The 12,853-nt window shown below is 44.3% G+C and overlaps 1 protein-coding gene across 1 annotated transcript in view; it reads right to left on the reverse strand.

Annotated features, from left to right (window-relative positions):
- The window catches only part of SLIT3 (slit guidance ligand 3), an 810,486-nt gene that overhangs the window by 766,155 nt on the left and 31,478 nt on the right, over window positions 1-12,853 (reverse strand). The gene's annotated exons all lie outside the window — the stretch shown is intronic.

Here is a 12,853-nt window from a genome sequence, read left to right on the forward strand (position 1 = left end):
TGCTTCGGCTTCACTGTTCAACCCATTTTTCAGGCACAACTCTTCAACTGCCTGCTCACTTGTATCCCTTCCCCAATGAGCTGCCAAGATATTGCTTCTAGCCTCCTACTCCCCTCTCAGAGACTGCTCTCCTCTGCATGTCACTTCCTTTTCCAGGTCAAGAAGCATCACAGATCCCACAATGGACTTGTCATGGGACAGTTATCCCGCTCCTAGGAGAAAAGGTTAAAGGCAGCTGAGGTAGGCTGCTTGAAGAGGCAGCCACAGCTGTAGCCATACCCAATCAGGCCATAGCTGGCCCTGATATAAGGCAAAGGGAGGAGCTGGGTCAGTGTCACTCCAGCCTTGGAGAGGGAAGGGCCGAGGTGCTTGGGAGCACAGGGTACCTGAAGCAGAGTAGTGCTGGAGAAAGTCAAGAGGAGCTGGGGAGCTCCAGCCTGGCAACTCCCCAGGCTGAGGCCTTGTTCAAGGCCTAAGGAAGTACTGGGGCTGCAGAGGCAGCCGGTCCAACTCCCTTGCCAATGATGAATGGCCATTACAGACTGCAACTTGCCCCAGAGAAAGGGGGCTAGATGACTGGCAGTAGCCACTGAGGCAAGGTGGGCATAGGGGAGGGGGTTCCCCTAGGAGGGAAGACCCAGAGAGTGAGGGCACTGCTATGGGACAGCAACCCAGGGTGAGAGGACACCGGAGTCTGTGAGGCAGGAGAGACACCGGCCAGCAGGAGGCACTCAGAGTGCTAGAACTGAGCTAATTCCCGAGGCAACCAGCAGGAGGCGCCGTGGCAGTGAGTGCTCGATCTGCTACAGGACTAAACAACAAACTTGGTTACAGTGCCCTTGTCTGCTAGCTGCGTGGGGTTGAAGCCTGGGTCCCTGAGCCCTGCCACCTGGAGCTAAAGCAGAAGCCTGAGCTACTTAGCTTCATGGGGGGGCATGGGGCCCGAAGAAACTGCCCTGCTTGCTACCCCTTAACACCAGCCCTGGCTTTTATATGCAGAAAACCAGTTATTGTGGCACAGGTGGGCCATGGAGTTTTTCATAGCATGTTTGGAGAGCCTCAGAAAGAAAAAGGTTGAGAACCCCTGTTTTACTGGACCACCCTCCAGTACAAGAATACTCTAACATAAGAAGTAAACCTCAGGAGGACAATCTTGAAGCCATGAAATTTTGAACTGAGAATAGGGCACTTGCATCATTTATCCTTTAGAAGGTTCAGTGGGAGAGGAAGAGGACTCATTTAAAAGCATATATTTCAACCCAATAAAAACTGCATTCTGTGGAAAAGGTGGAATCCTATTTGAAAACTGCTTTAGATTTTAAGTTAGAGCTCAACATATAGCCATTTATTGACTGAGATCATAACCATAAAAGATAATGAAGGAGAAACCTCTACACTTGCAAAATCCCTGGTTAAAAACAAGTCTTTCATAGTGGAAAAATGTTATGCTAAGTTCTGGGTTAAGCATTTTTTTTTTAATTTTTATCAATTTAAATGTTCACAGCTGTCCAAAATTATGCAGGGATTAGACAACGGGGTGGGGTCGGGGGGGGTGATGTCAGACAATTATTTAGGACAGTAGACACTGATGCTATATAACCATTAATGCAAATTGTCCACACCACATGACAAAACATTAAAAGTAAATATCCTTAAATCAAACTCTAATTGGTTCTCAAGCAGCATTTTTCTTACTTTGCAGATCTGTAACTTCAGTTAATTAATTTCTATGGACATATTTTTGTTGGTTTGCGTGTGTATAGAAAAATCAATGTTCACCAACATTTATCAATAAATATCTAATCCATCCACGCGTCAACAAAAGCAAATAATATTTTAGCATGATTTGTAATTGTTTAAGCATTATACCAGACCGCCCACACAAAACATGAAACCACATTCCTTGACAATCTGAGTAATGAAACTTTGTAGTGTCCAAATTATACCGACTCGGATATCAAATGTCAAAATGGTGTACTATCAAACTAAAGGAATAACCCACCTTTTAAGCAGGAATTTTGCACCATAAGCATACACAATACTCTTCAATGGAAGAATTGTACCAAACAGATTCCTGTACTAAAGCCGTTACAGTTTAACAGCAAAGCTAGGTGGTGTAAAGGCACAGAATCATAGGACTGGAAAGAACACGAGAGGTCATCTAGTCCAGTCCCCTGCACTCATGGCATGAGCACTATCTAGACCAGCGGTTCCCAAACTTGTTCCACCACTTGTGCAGGGAAAGCCCCTTGCGGGCCGGGCCGGTTTGTTTACCTGCCGCGTCCGCAGGTTCGTCCGATCGCGGCTCCCAGTGGCCACTGTTCGCTGCTCCAGGCCAATAGGAGCTGCAGGAAGTGGTGGCCAGTACATCCCGCGCCGCTTCTCGCAGCTCCCATTGGCCTTGAGCAGCGAACCGGGGCCAGTGGGAGCCGCGATCGGCCAAACCTGCAGACACAGCAGGTAAACAAACCGGCCCTGCCCGCCAGGGGCTTTCCCTGCGCAAGCGGCGGAACGAGTTTGGGAACCGCTGGTCAAGACCGTCCCTGTCTATCCTGCTCTTAAAAATCTCTAATAATGGAGATTCCACAACCTCCCTAGGCAACTTATTCAAGTGCTTAACCACTCTGACAGTTAGGAAGTTTTTCTCAACTAAATCTAAACCTAAACCTCCCTTGCTGCAATTTAAGCCCATTGCTTCTTGTCCTATCCTCAGAGGTTAAGAAGAAGAATTTTTCTCCTTCCTTCTTGTAACAGCATCTCATCAGTTCCATGACTACAGTTAGATCAATAAAAGGGTACGACTCGGTGAGCTGTTTGCAGAAGGAAAAATGGGGTAAAGAAAGCTCTGCACTTCAAATTTGTCTCTCAACAAGCAATGTCTCTGATATGGAGGTTATTGACCACCAGCTTTCATCTTTCCCACTTGTGACAGAGCTGTAAAACTTCCACTCTCCTTTAAATACCAATCCATCTGGTTTCCAATATAACTGGGTTTTTTTATCCTCTTCCTGGCTGGCCTATGATCTTGCCTGACAGTATGAGTGCTGGTGTCATAAATATAAAGGGAAGGGTAAACACCTTTCTGTGTGCAGAACTATAAAATCCCTCCTGGCCAGAGGCAAAACCCTTTCACCTGTAAAGGGTTAGGAAACTAGGATAACCTCGCTGACACCTGATCAAAATGACCAGTGAGGAGACAAGTTACTTTCAAAGCGGGGGGGGGGGGAACAAAGGGTCTGTCTGTCTGTGTGATGCTTTTGCTGGGAATAGAAAAGGAAGGGAGTCCTAGAACTTAGTAAGTAATCTAGACAGATATGTGTTACATTTCTGTTTTGTTTAAATGGCTGGTGAAATAGCTGTGCTGAATGGAATGTATATTCCTGTTTTTGTGTCTTTTTGTAATTTAAGTTAACTTGCCTAGAGGAATTCTCTATGTTTTGAATCTGATCACCCTGTAAGGTATTTACCATCCTGATTTTACAGAGGTGATTCTTTTACTTTTTCTTTAATTAAAATTCTTCTTTTAAGAACGTGATTGCTTTTTCATTGTTGTTAAGATCCAAGGGTTTGGGTCTGTGCTCACCTATGCAAATTGGTGAGGATTTTTATCAAGCCTTCCCCGGGAAAGGGGATGTAGGGCTTGGGGGGATATTTTGGGGGGGAAGACGTCTCCAAGTGGGCTCTTTCCCTGTTCTTTGTTTAACACGCTTGGTGGTGGCAGCATAGGGTTCAAGGACAAGGCAAAGTTTGTACCTTGAGGAAGTTTTTAACCTAAGCTGGTAAGAATAAGCTTAAGGGGTCTTTCATGCAGGTCCACACATCTGTACCCTAGAGTTCAGAATGGGGAAGGAACCTTGACACTGGATTCGAGTGACTCTGCAGAGAGCTATCTGTCCACAGAAAGATGGTATTGTTTGACCTAAAGTCTTAAGTAGTTATACTCTTAAAATGCATTCTTCTGATCACCTCATGCAAAAATCAAATTGAGTACCGCGACCTGAACTAATTATGGGATAAGGTCAATTCCAGAACAAAAAGTACCTGCTGGTCCTCTTTTCCTCAGCATAAGTCCTAATTGTCTCTCTTATGCAAGCATAAGTTGTCGGTCTGTTGAATGAAACTTTCCTTTCCAAGCAAAGCCCCTTGGCTGGCTGCAATTCCTAAGTCAACAAACGCAGCTTCCTCTTAAGCACACAGTTGTGTCTACCTCATGACACAGCTCACTAAGGGCTCACTGGTGGGCCAGGATGACCTGGGCCTGACAGAAAGGGTGTGAAGTGTTAAGCCAGAGATGCAGCATTTCTGAAAACAGACATCAGTATTTATTTCACCTGTATATATTTTGTTGCCTTCACTGCTATTACCTCATAAATTTCTCCTTGGTCAGTGTGCACCAAGTCTTTCTCCTTTTCTGGCAAGCCCAAAGTCACTATACAAGACAAACCCCAGCTTGCATGACCAAACTCATACCCTTTTCCAGGTACTGCTTCTTCTATCAATAGTCTCTAACATGGCCCCAGGCATTGAGTTTTTGACCAGAACGCCCAGTCAAAAAGGGACCCTGGTGGCACCACCAACCAGGCCACTAAAAGTCCGGTTGCAGTGGGGGCTAGAGGCCAAGACAGGTTCCCTATGGCTCCCAGAAGTGGCCACCAGGCCCCCTAGGCACATGGCTGGCCAGGGAGGCTCCGCACGCTGCCTCCACCCAAAGTGCCAACTCCGCAGTTCCCACTGGCTGGGAACCACAGCCAATGGGAGCTGCGGGGACAGTGCCTGTGGGCACGAGGGCAGCGCATGGAGCCTCCCTGGCTGTCCATGCACCTAGGGGCTCAGAGACCTGGCACCTGCTTCCTGAGAGCTGTGGTAAGCGCAGCAGGGACCCTGCACCCCCTCCTGCATCCAAACTCCCTCCCAGAGCCTGCGCCCCACACCTCCCACACACACCCCAACCCCCTGCCTCAGCCCTAAGCTCCCTCCTGTACCCCAAACCCCTCATCCCCAACCCCACCCCAGAGCCCACACACCAGCCGGAGCCCACACCCCAAGCTCCTGCCCAGAGCCTCCTCCTGTGCCTCAAACCCCTGATCCTCAGCCCCACTTCAGAGCCCGCACCCCCAGCCAGAGCCTTCACCCCTCTCCCACATGCCAACCCTCTGCCCCAGTCCAGTAAAAGTGAGTGAGGGTGGGGGAGAGCGACTGACAGAGGGAGACAGGGCCTCAGAGAAGCGACCAGGCAGGGGCACCCAGGCTCCCTATACAGTGTATGGGGAGAGAGAGATGTCTTAAAAGAAAAGGAGTACAAATCCAGGTCCCCTCCCCCCCCCAACACTCTCCTGTTGGTAAAGAGTGTTTGTTTGGGGGGGGAGGGGGAGAAAACCTGGATTTGTGCTGGAAATGGCCCACCTTGATTATCATACACATTGTAAGGAGAGTCATCACTTTACATAAGCTATTACCAGCAGGAGAGTGGGGTGGGGGGAGAGAAAACCTTTTGTAGTGATAATCACCCATTTTTTTCATGGTTTGTGTGTATAGAAACGTCTTCTGTACTTTCCACAGTATGCATCCGATGAAGTGAGCTGTAGCTCACGAAAGCTCATGCTCAAATAAATTGGTTAGTCTCTAAAGTGCCACAAGTACTCCTTTTCTTTTTGCAAATACAGACTAACACGGCTGTTACTCTGAAACCTGTCTAAAAAAGGGATTCAAGCTGAGTGGGAAGCTGCCTGAGATAGCCAAAAGGAAATGCTGAGGAAAGGGGTGTGGCAAAAACCCCTCTCCTCAAAAGGCAATTTGAACCCAAACTCTGGACCAGAGGGAGGCAGCTCCCTTCAGTCGGGATTCACTGTCATGAACTCTCTCCTGGAGTTTGGCACCTGAGTCAGCTCAGCCCTTTTTCCAAGACAAAATGAAAAGGAGCAGGAGAGGTGGTGCCCCTTCCACATTATGCTCAATATCCCAGTGGCCAGAGCTCCCGCTCTGGATGTTTGAGACTCAGAGGTTCAAATCCCACTTTTGCGTGATGAGAAGCAGGGAATTGAACTCTGGTCTCCGACCTCCCAGATGAGAGCCCTAACCACTGGACTATTGGGTATAAAAGGGGGCACCGCAATCACCTCCTCCTCCTCCAGCTGTGGTGTGTGGAGCCTGATCCAGCAGACGTGCTCTACGGCCACCTGTGAGCATGCTTACTGGATTAGACCCTGCAGGAGAGAAGCACAGGGAAATTCCTATGTTGTGAATCCCACTGGGGCTTATGTATGAATTAGGCATCAAGCTGCTCAGTGATGTCAGTGCTGAGGCCAACAGCCAACATGCCAACAGCAATTTATATGCCTGGGGACTTTTCCAGTGCAAACGTAGGCATCTAGGGAGTTTAGGCTCCTAGAGGTTAGGCAAACCTAACCAAATCCCAACCAAACTTTCTACAGTTGCTTCCGCTCCAGCTTCTCCAAGGGTTGGCATTTTTTCTTCCTTCTTCTCAAGTGACTGTTTACTCCGTCACAATCTGACCCCTGCCTCCTCTCTTTGTGCACAGTTCCCTGCCTATCAGCTGCCAGAGCAGAACTCTTCCTCCAGGCTTGGCTCTTTTTGCTGGGAGGAACAGTCAGAAGCACCACCGCCCACATGGACCATTCAGTGCTTAGTGCCCTGACCCAGAGTCAGGCTTGTACACTCTGCTGCAAAAGCAGAAGACCTTTGCAACCAATATTCTTTTTATGCAATGTAACTTTGGGATTCTTAAGCTGTGTTATTTTTTGTTGGTGATTTATCAGTTCACAAACTTGAGTTTCATCATTTGCCAGGCAACAGTGCATTCTTGTCCTGTTAGGTAAATTCCCCTCTGTAATTCACTGACTTTCATGGGCATTAGAGCTGATTGAGTAGTCACACTATTTTTCTTTTAACTGAAAAAATGATTGTTTTCTGAAACAATATGTTCATTGTTCAGCCAGGTCTACTAGAGACAAAATTAAAGATGTGCACGTGTTTTGTAAGCAACTGTGCCCAGGAGAAAAAACTCTCCTGGTTTCAGCTTGTTATTAATTTGGATTAGGTTCATCAACAGGATTGTAGGGGTTCATGAGCCATACAGTTAATTTAGGCCAACCTACAATTTCAGATGGCAATTGTTTATTGCTTGCTTTCAACAGCAGCTCTTAAAACTTTGTGCTAACATAGACACTCAGGAGTGATGAACCACTGACAAAGCCAAAGAGATGGCATAAACTCCAGCTAGCCAAATCTAATTAGTTTTTCCACTCTTTTCCATGGTATGCAACAATATTGTTTTGTATGCTAGGGATTTGCTACTGGCATTTGTGGGAAAATAGCATTTTAGGCTTCCTTTATAAAAATCACTGTTTTAATCCATAGTCTATGACCAGCATAAACAAAAAAAGAGACAGGATGTATGCCTGCCTTACACCTGTCTTGATGCTGAATGGCTTACTCAATCCATTTTCCATTTTAATGCAGCACTTTATGAAGGCATTCTATGCCAACTCAATGTTAATTAACTTTGTTGGCATTCCATATTGTTTCACAATTTTCCACATTGTTTCTCTGTTTACACTATCGAATGCCTTTTGAAAGTCTACAAAATTGATGGCAAGACTGCTTTGGAATTCAATTGTTTTCTCAATAATCCATCTCAAGGCGAAAATAGTGTCTGTGCACAATCTCCCTTGCCTAAATCCAGATTGTTGTTCACACAGGATGGTATCCATCTTTCCTTTCATTCTGTGCAGGAGGACTGCTGCTAATACTTTTCCTGTAACAGATAGTGTTCCTCCCCTCTAATTTAAATAACTGTTTAGATCACCTTTCTTTGGTAACTTGATTAGGATACCGAGGTTCCATTCTTCCAGCACTTTCTCCTCCGTCCATATTTCGTTGCACAGCAAACAAATGACTGATTCCACGTCTTTGCCTCCATATTTAAGCATCTCAGGATGAATGCTGTCCAAACCAGGTGCCGCCTTGTTTTTCAGCTTCTGCAATGCTTTTTTTTTTTTAAACTGTTTCAATTTTTACCTCAGATACATCTATATCTAGGTCTAATGGTATATCATTGTTAAATTCCAGCCTTGTAATTGGTTCTGGCTGGTTTAGCACTTCTTTGAATTGTTCCACCCATCTATTTCCTTGTTCCCCCTCTGTTTTCACAATTTCTCCTTGTTTCCCTTTTACTGAGACACTTCTGAATTTTGATCCATATCCTGTTAACTGTTTCAGGATCAAGTAGACTGTTTTATCATTTCTTTCCCCTGCTTCTTCAGCTTCACTAGCCTTACTTTCTATCCTGTTTCACTTATCCTTTTTGCATTGTTTCTTTACTGATTTGTCAAGGTTCCTGCAGTTTTGTTTTGTTTCTTCAGTCACATGTTGTAGTAATAGAGCCTAAAATGGAACAGTTAAAGGCTATTTGATCTATACTTTGCTGACGACATCACTCTTATCAATGAAGATGCCAATGGACTACAAAAATGCACAAACCAAGTAAAAGTAGTAACGGAGAAGATTGGTTTGAGATACAATGCAAAGAAATGTAAAGTCATGCTAATGGGGACTATAAGAAGAGAAACTGGAGAAGGTGGACAATTATATGCATCTTAGAAGTACCACCAGCCAGGAGAGTACTAGCTCAGAGGAAATAATACGAAGAATTGGGAAAGCAAATGCTGCATTTAGAAGACTCAGAAACATCTGGCAACTCAAAAACAAACATATACAAAGCAATTGTTATTGCCATCACAACATATAGCAGTGAGACATGGCAACTTAATGAGAAAGATATGCAAAAGCTGGATGCATTTCATCACAAATGTCTGAGAAGACTATTGGGAATAACATATAGTGATAGGAAGATGAATGAAGAAGTCAGAAAAATTACTGGACAAGGCACCCTCTCACAAATAATCTGCAAAAGACATCAGTGGTTGGGACATGTGCTGAGAATGGAAAAAGAACGCTTACCAAATACTACCCTTGAATGGAAGCCAGAAAACACAAGAAGAAAGAGAGGAAGACCACGAATAACACGGAAATGAACAGTTCTGAACAACATCAAGCGCCTTAACATGAAATGGGAAGATTTGGAGAGGAGAGTTGACAGGTAAGGGTGGCAAATTTGGTAGCCCAATGTGCAGCAAAGCATGGGATGGACTAAGATCTAAGATGAGGTTATAAAAAGCTTTATAGGTGACTATAGGATCACTAGCAGGTTCCAACTGCAAAAACCTAACCTTAACCTCTAATCTTCATTGGCTTTCAAATATATCAGTATACTTCTGAACTGGCAAAGAAATGTACATTAGAACTGATCCAGTCTTTTAGGGGCTATGCCAAAGTACCTTTCAGTGAAAATTCTTTAAATCAAGCCATTCAAGAACGCTTGGAAAATTATACTGCAAGTCTAAAGAGTCTTTTACTTTATAATTTATAAGCTCTCCATTTTTTAAGCAGATTCATGCAAAAAGATATATGCTCATTACAGATTAATATCTCCTTGGGGCAGAAGTCCTACATCTGACTGGCATTCAGGGCCAGCTACAACCCTTTTGTAACATGTTAAATTTCACCCTGCATGCACAAGAGCCCTGTTAATATTGTGTGAAGTTACATGTTCAGAGAACACGATCCCATATCGCTCATGATACAGGAAAGCTGGCAGTCATGAGCCGAGCTGTCCTCTCGTGGTTCATAAGTAGCTCTGTTAACACTACTCACCTTTAGCCACAGGAGAATAGATTGAGATTGTGACCCACACCAATTTTAGTAAGACTGCTGGTTCTTATGACTCTCTGGGTTAATTTATTTTTCTTTTGGCATTCAACATATGAAGCAGGGCAGTATAAAAACACTAACAAACTTTTAATATAGGTGTTGTGGGAGCTTTATGCAAACAGAAACAAACAATGGAATGGAATTATTTCCGCTGGAACATAGTCATGGATTGCAATGGCATGGAATGAATATTTTGTGTGAATACCAATATAGTAAGCTCACACTGAGCTGTCACTTTAAAGGATGTTTTACCCATAAACATATCCCCCCATGCTCTAATAACTATATAATTTGATACATATTTGGTAAATATGCTGAAGAATAAGTCACACAACGTGTATACTTATTGCAAGCAGCAAAACAAAGCAATTGGAGCAAACCCTGCTCCAAAGCAAGAATTCTTCAGAGTTGCTTAATCCTACATTCCTCTTTGAAGAGAATTTAGAGGACTCAAGCCAGACATGTGAATAATATTTTAAAGTGCCTCCATGATGCATGCCATAATACACCTTCCAATACAATTAGAGCTACATGTATTTTTCGATCCTCCAGCACAGTTTGAACAATTTTTAGTTTACGGTTATCCTTCTGTGCCACTCAAATCCTTCAAAAAAGCAAGCTGGGAATCTGTTCTTCCAAAAATCCTACCCTCATCATGAGAATTATACAGGCACATCACTGTTGGGAGTAGATTCATTTGTTACAGTATTGAGAGAGAGAGAGTGTGTGTGCACACATGTACACACAAACACCCCCACCATAATTAATTAGAGGGAGCAGACTGAAGTATTTCAGCTTCTATTTTCAATACTGCCTTGCAAAGCTGATCTTGTGCAAATAATTTAACCTCTGCTTACCTCCGTAAAGTCACAGTACTTTGTGAGTGAGGAGTTAGAATTGAGGTTTAAGAAATATTTCAGATGAAATGCCTCAATTTCTCATATTATGCAATGTTAAACAATAATCAGGAGCAGAAGATGGTTAGAGCTGGAGTACATGACAAAGCGTGTCTACACTACAAAATTAAGTCAACCTACCTTATGTCGGCATACAGCTGCCACAGTCATCACATTGCTCATGCATGTCTACACTTCGCTCCTTGTGTCAGCGGTGCACATCCTCACCAGGAGCATTTGTACTGATTGAAATGTCAGTGTGGGGCATTGTAGGCTTCTGAAAGCCTGCAACAGTTGATGTAAGTCTACACTGATAATGTGTCAGCTTAACTACATCAACTTCAACTCTACGCTTCTTGTGGAGGTGGAATTACTAAATTGGTGTAGTGGGTGAGTTAGGTAAGCAGGAGCTGCCTTGCATCGACCTAATTCTGTAGTGTAGACCAGTGCCCACTCTTGAATTCAGATCACTAAGCCATCCTCACACTGAATGAGTGAAATGTATATATAAAGGAGTATCTGATAATTCTCCCACCCCTTTGCAAGTACGCTTATGGTGGGTGTAAAACGCATGCAAGCTGTTAGCAGACCAATAGGAGCATACTTCCACACATGCCTCCTATCACAACCTGATTCCAGTCCCATTTTCTGGATGGATCCCTGTCTGTTGTGATTGGATGAAACAACTGAATCACACATGCTTCTAAACATCCTCCATCTGAGTAGTGACTGATCACTGATCCTAGCTCTGAGCATCTCAGGTGCATTTCCAGATGCAGACCCTATGTCTGGACACGCTTCTGGGGCAGTGGGGCCCTGCAGTGTGTTTTCCTAGACCCTGGTATCAGTGCCTAAGTCCTCCAGAGCCCCCAGTTGCTTAAACATATCCAATCTGGAGTCTGGTTTCTTAATTACACCCTTCATGGACAACGTGGCAGTAAAACAAGGCACATGGACTTGCCCAGGAATTTAACCATGAAAACTTGCACTCTTACAAAGCATAAGAGATATAGATCTATGGAAAACAACAAACTCCAAAACACAAAACCCCTCAAGTCTGACTTCAACACCTAAGCGTCCTAGGTTTGGTCCAAATCCATAGGCCAGGCAACTCTTCCAGTCTTCTTGGCTAACAGACTTCCTTTTGGCAGTGGAACGGCCCTCCTGGCTTGGAGGACATTCTTCTTTTAAAACAGCCTCTTTCACCTTTTCTGCACATTCACTTCTGCTTAGATATTTCCAAATACCAGCCCCACTCCCTATTCCCCACTGGCTTCTAGGCAGAGTCGTTCAAAGTCCCTGGCCCTAATAAAGGGCTGTAAAATGCCACTATCACCCCAGCAGCCTGACTCCCCAGGCCCAGAGTTAAGTGAGTACCATTGCAACCTGGCACAAACCTGAGTAGTCCTGTGACCTCCTGAGTCAGGTCACAAGGCAATTCACAAAATTTGGCTAGACAGACTAGCTCACGAGTAAGTGGCACAGTGTTCTTGTGTGCAGGAGTTTGCCCTAGGTGGGCCCCCAGCTCTGCAGACTACAGTCCTAGGATAGCAAACCATTAGTAGGACAGAGCCACTGACTCAGTGTTGATGGTCCTTGATTGGTTTCTCTCAGCTTCCCAAACTTAGTCTCTCCACTGGATGTCAAGTTCCTGCTACAAAATCAATTCTCGAAGCCACACTGAAGCTTACATTCAAAATGGAGATTAAAATACAACATGGCATTCACAAAACCACAATTCATACCCTACAATCTGTCTCATCTCCCACACAAAGCAATAACTGGTTAGTTTCTCTTAAAATTTACTCTTGTACAAAACAAGCTATGTAGACACATCTGCAATAATGCCAGCCAAACTCAAAGATTAGCCTCTTGCATCTGCCTCTGGAATGGGATTGCCCATGAAAACCAGAACCTGCTGTTAAATTCTGTCACTGCCATTTAAATTTCTAAGACATTGTCTGGTAGCCATGAGATTAGATTTGTGTCTTCTCTACATTCATATCAGGAGCCCTTAACTAGCTAGGCCATCCCTACAATTAGTGCATTTATAATACCATTCTTTAGTAGCACATTTTACTCCTCCTTTTGGAAAACTTCCTTGGACTACTCAGCATAGCCAATGCAGTTGCTGTTTTAAAAAAACTGAACATGAACACCATTTCTGA

This window comes from Lepidochelys olivacea, assembly GCF_965140295.1.
Source record: "Lepidochelys olivacea isolate rLepOli2 genome assembly, chromosome: 8".
NCBI classification, from domain to species: Eukaryota; Metazoa; Chordata; order Testudines; family Cheloniidae; genus Lepidochelys; species Lepidochelys olivacea.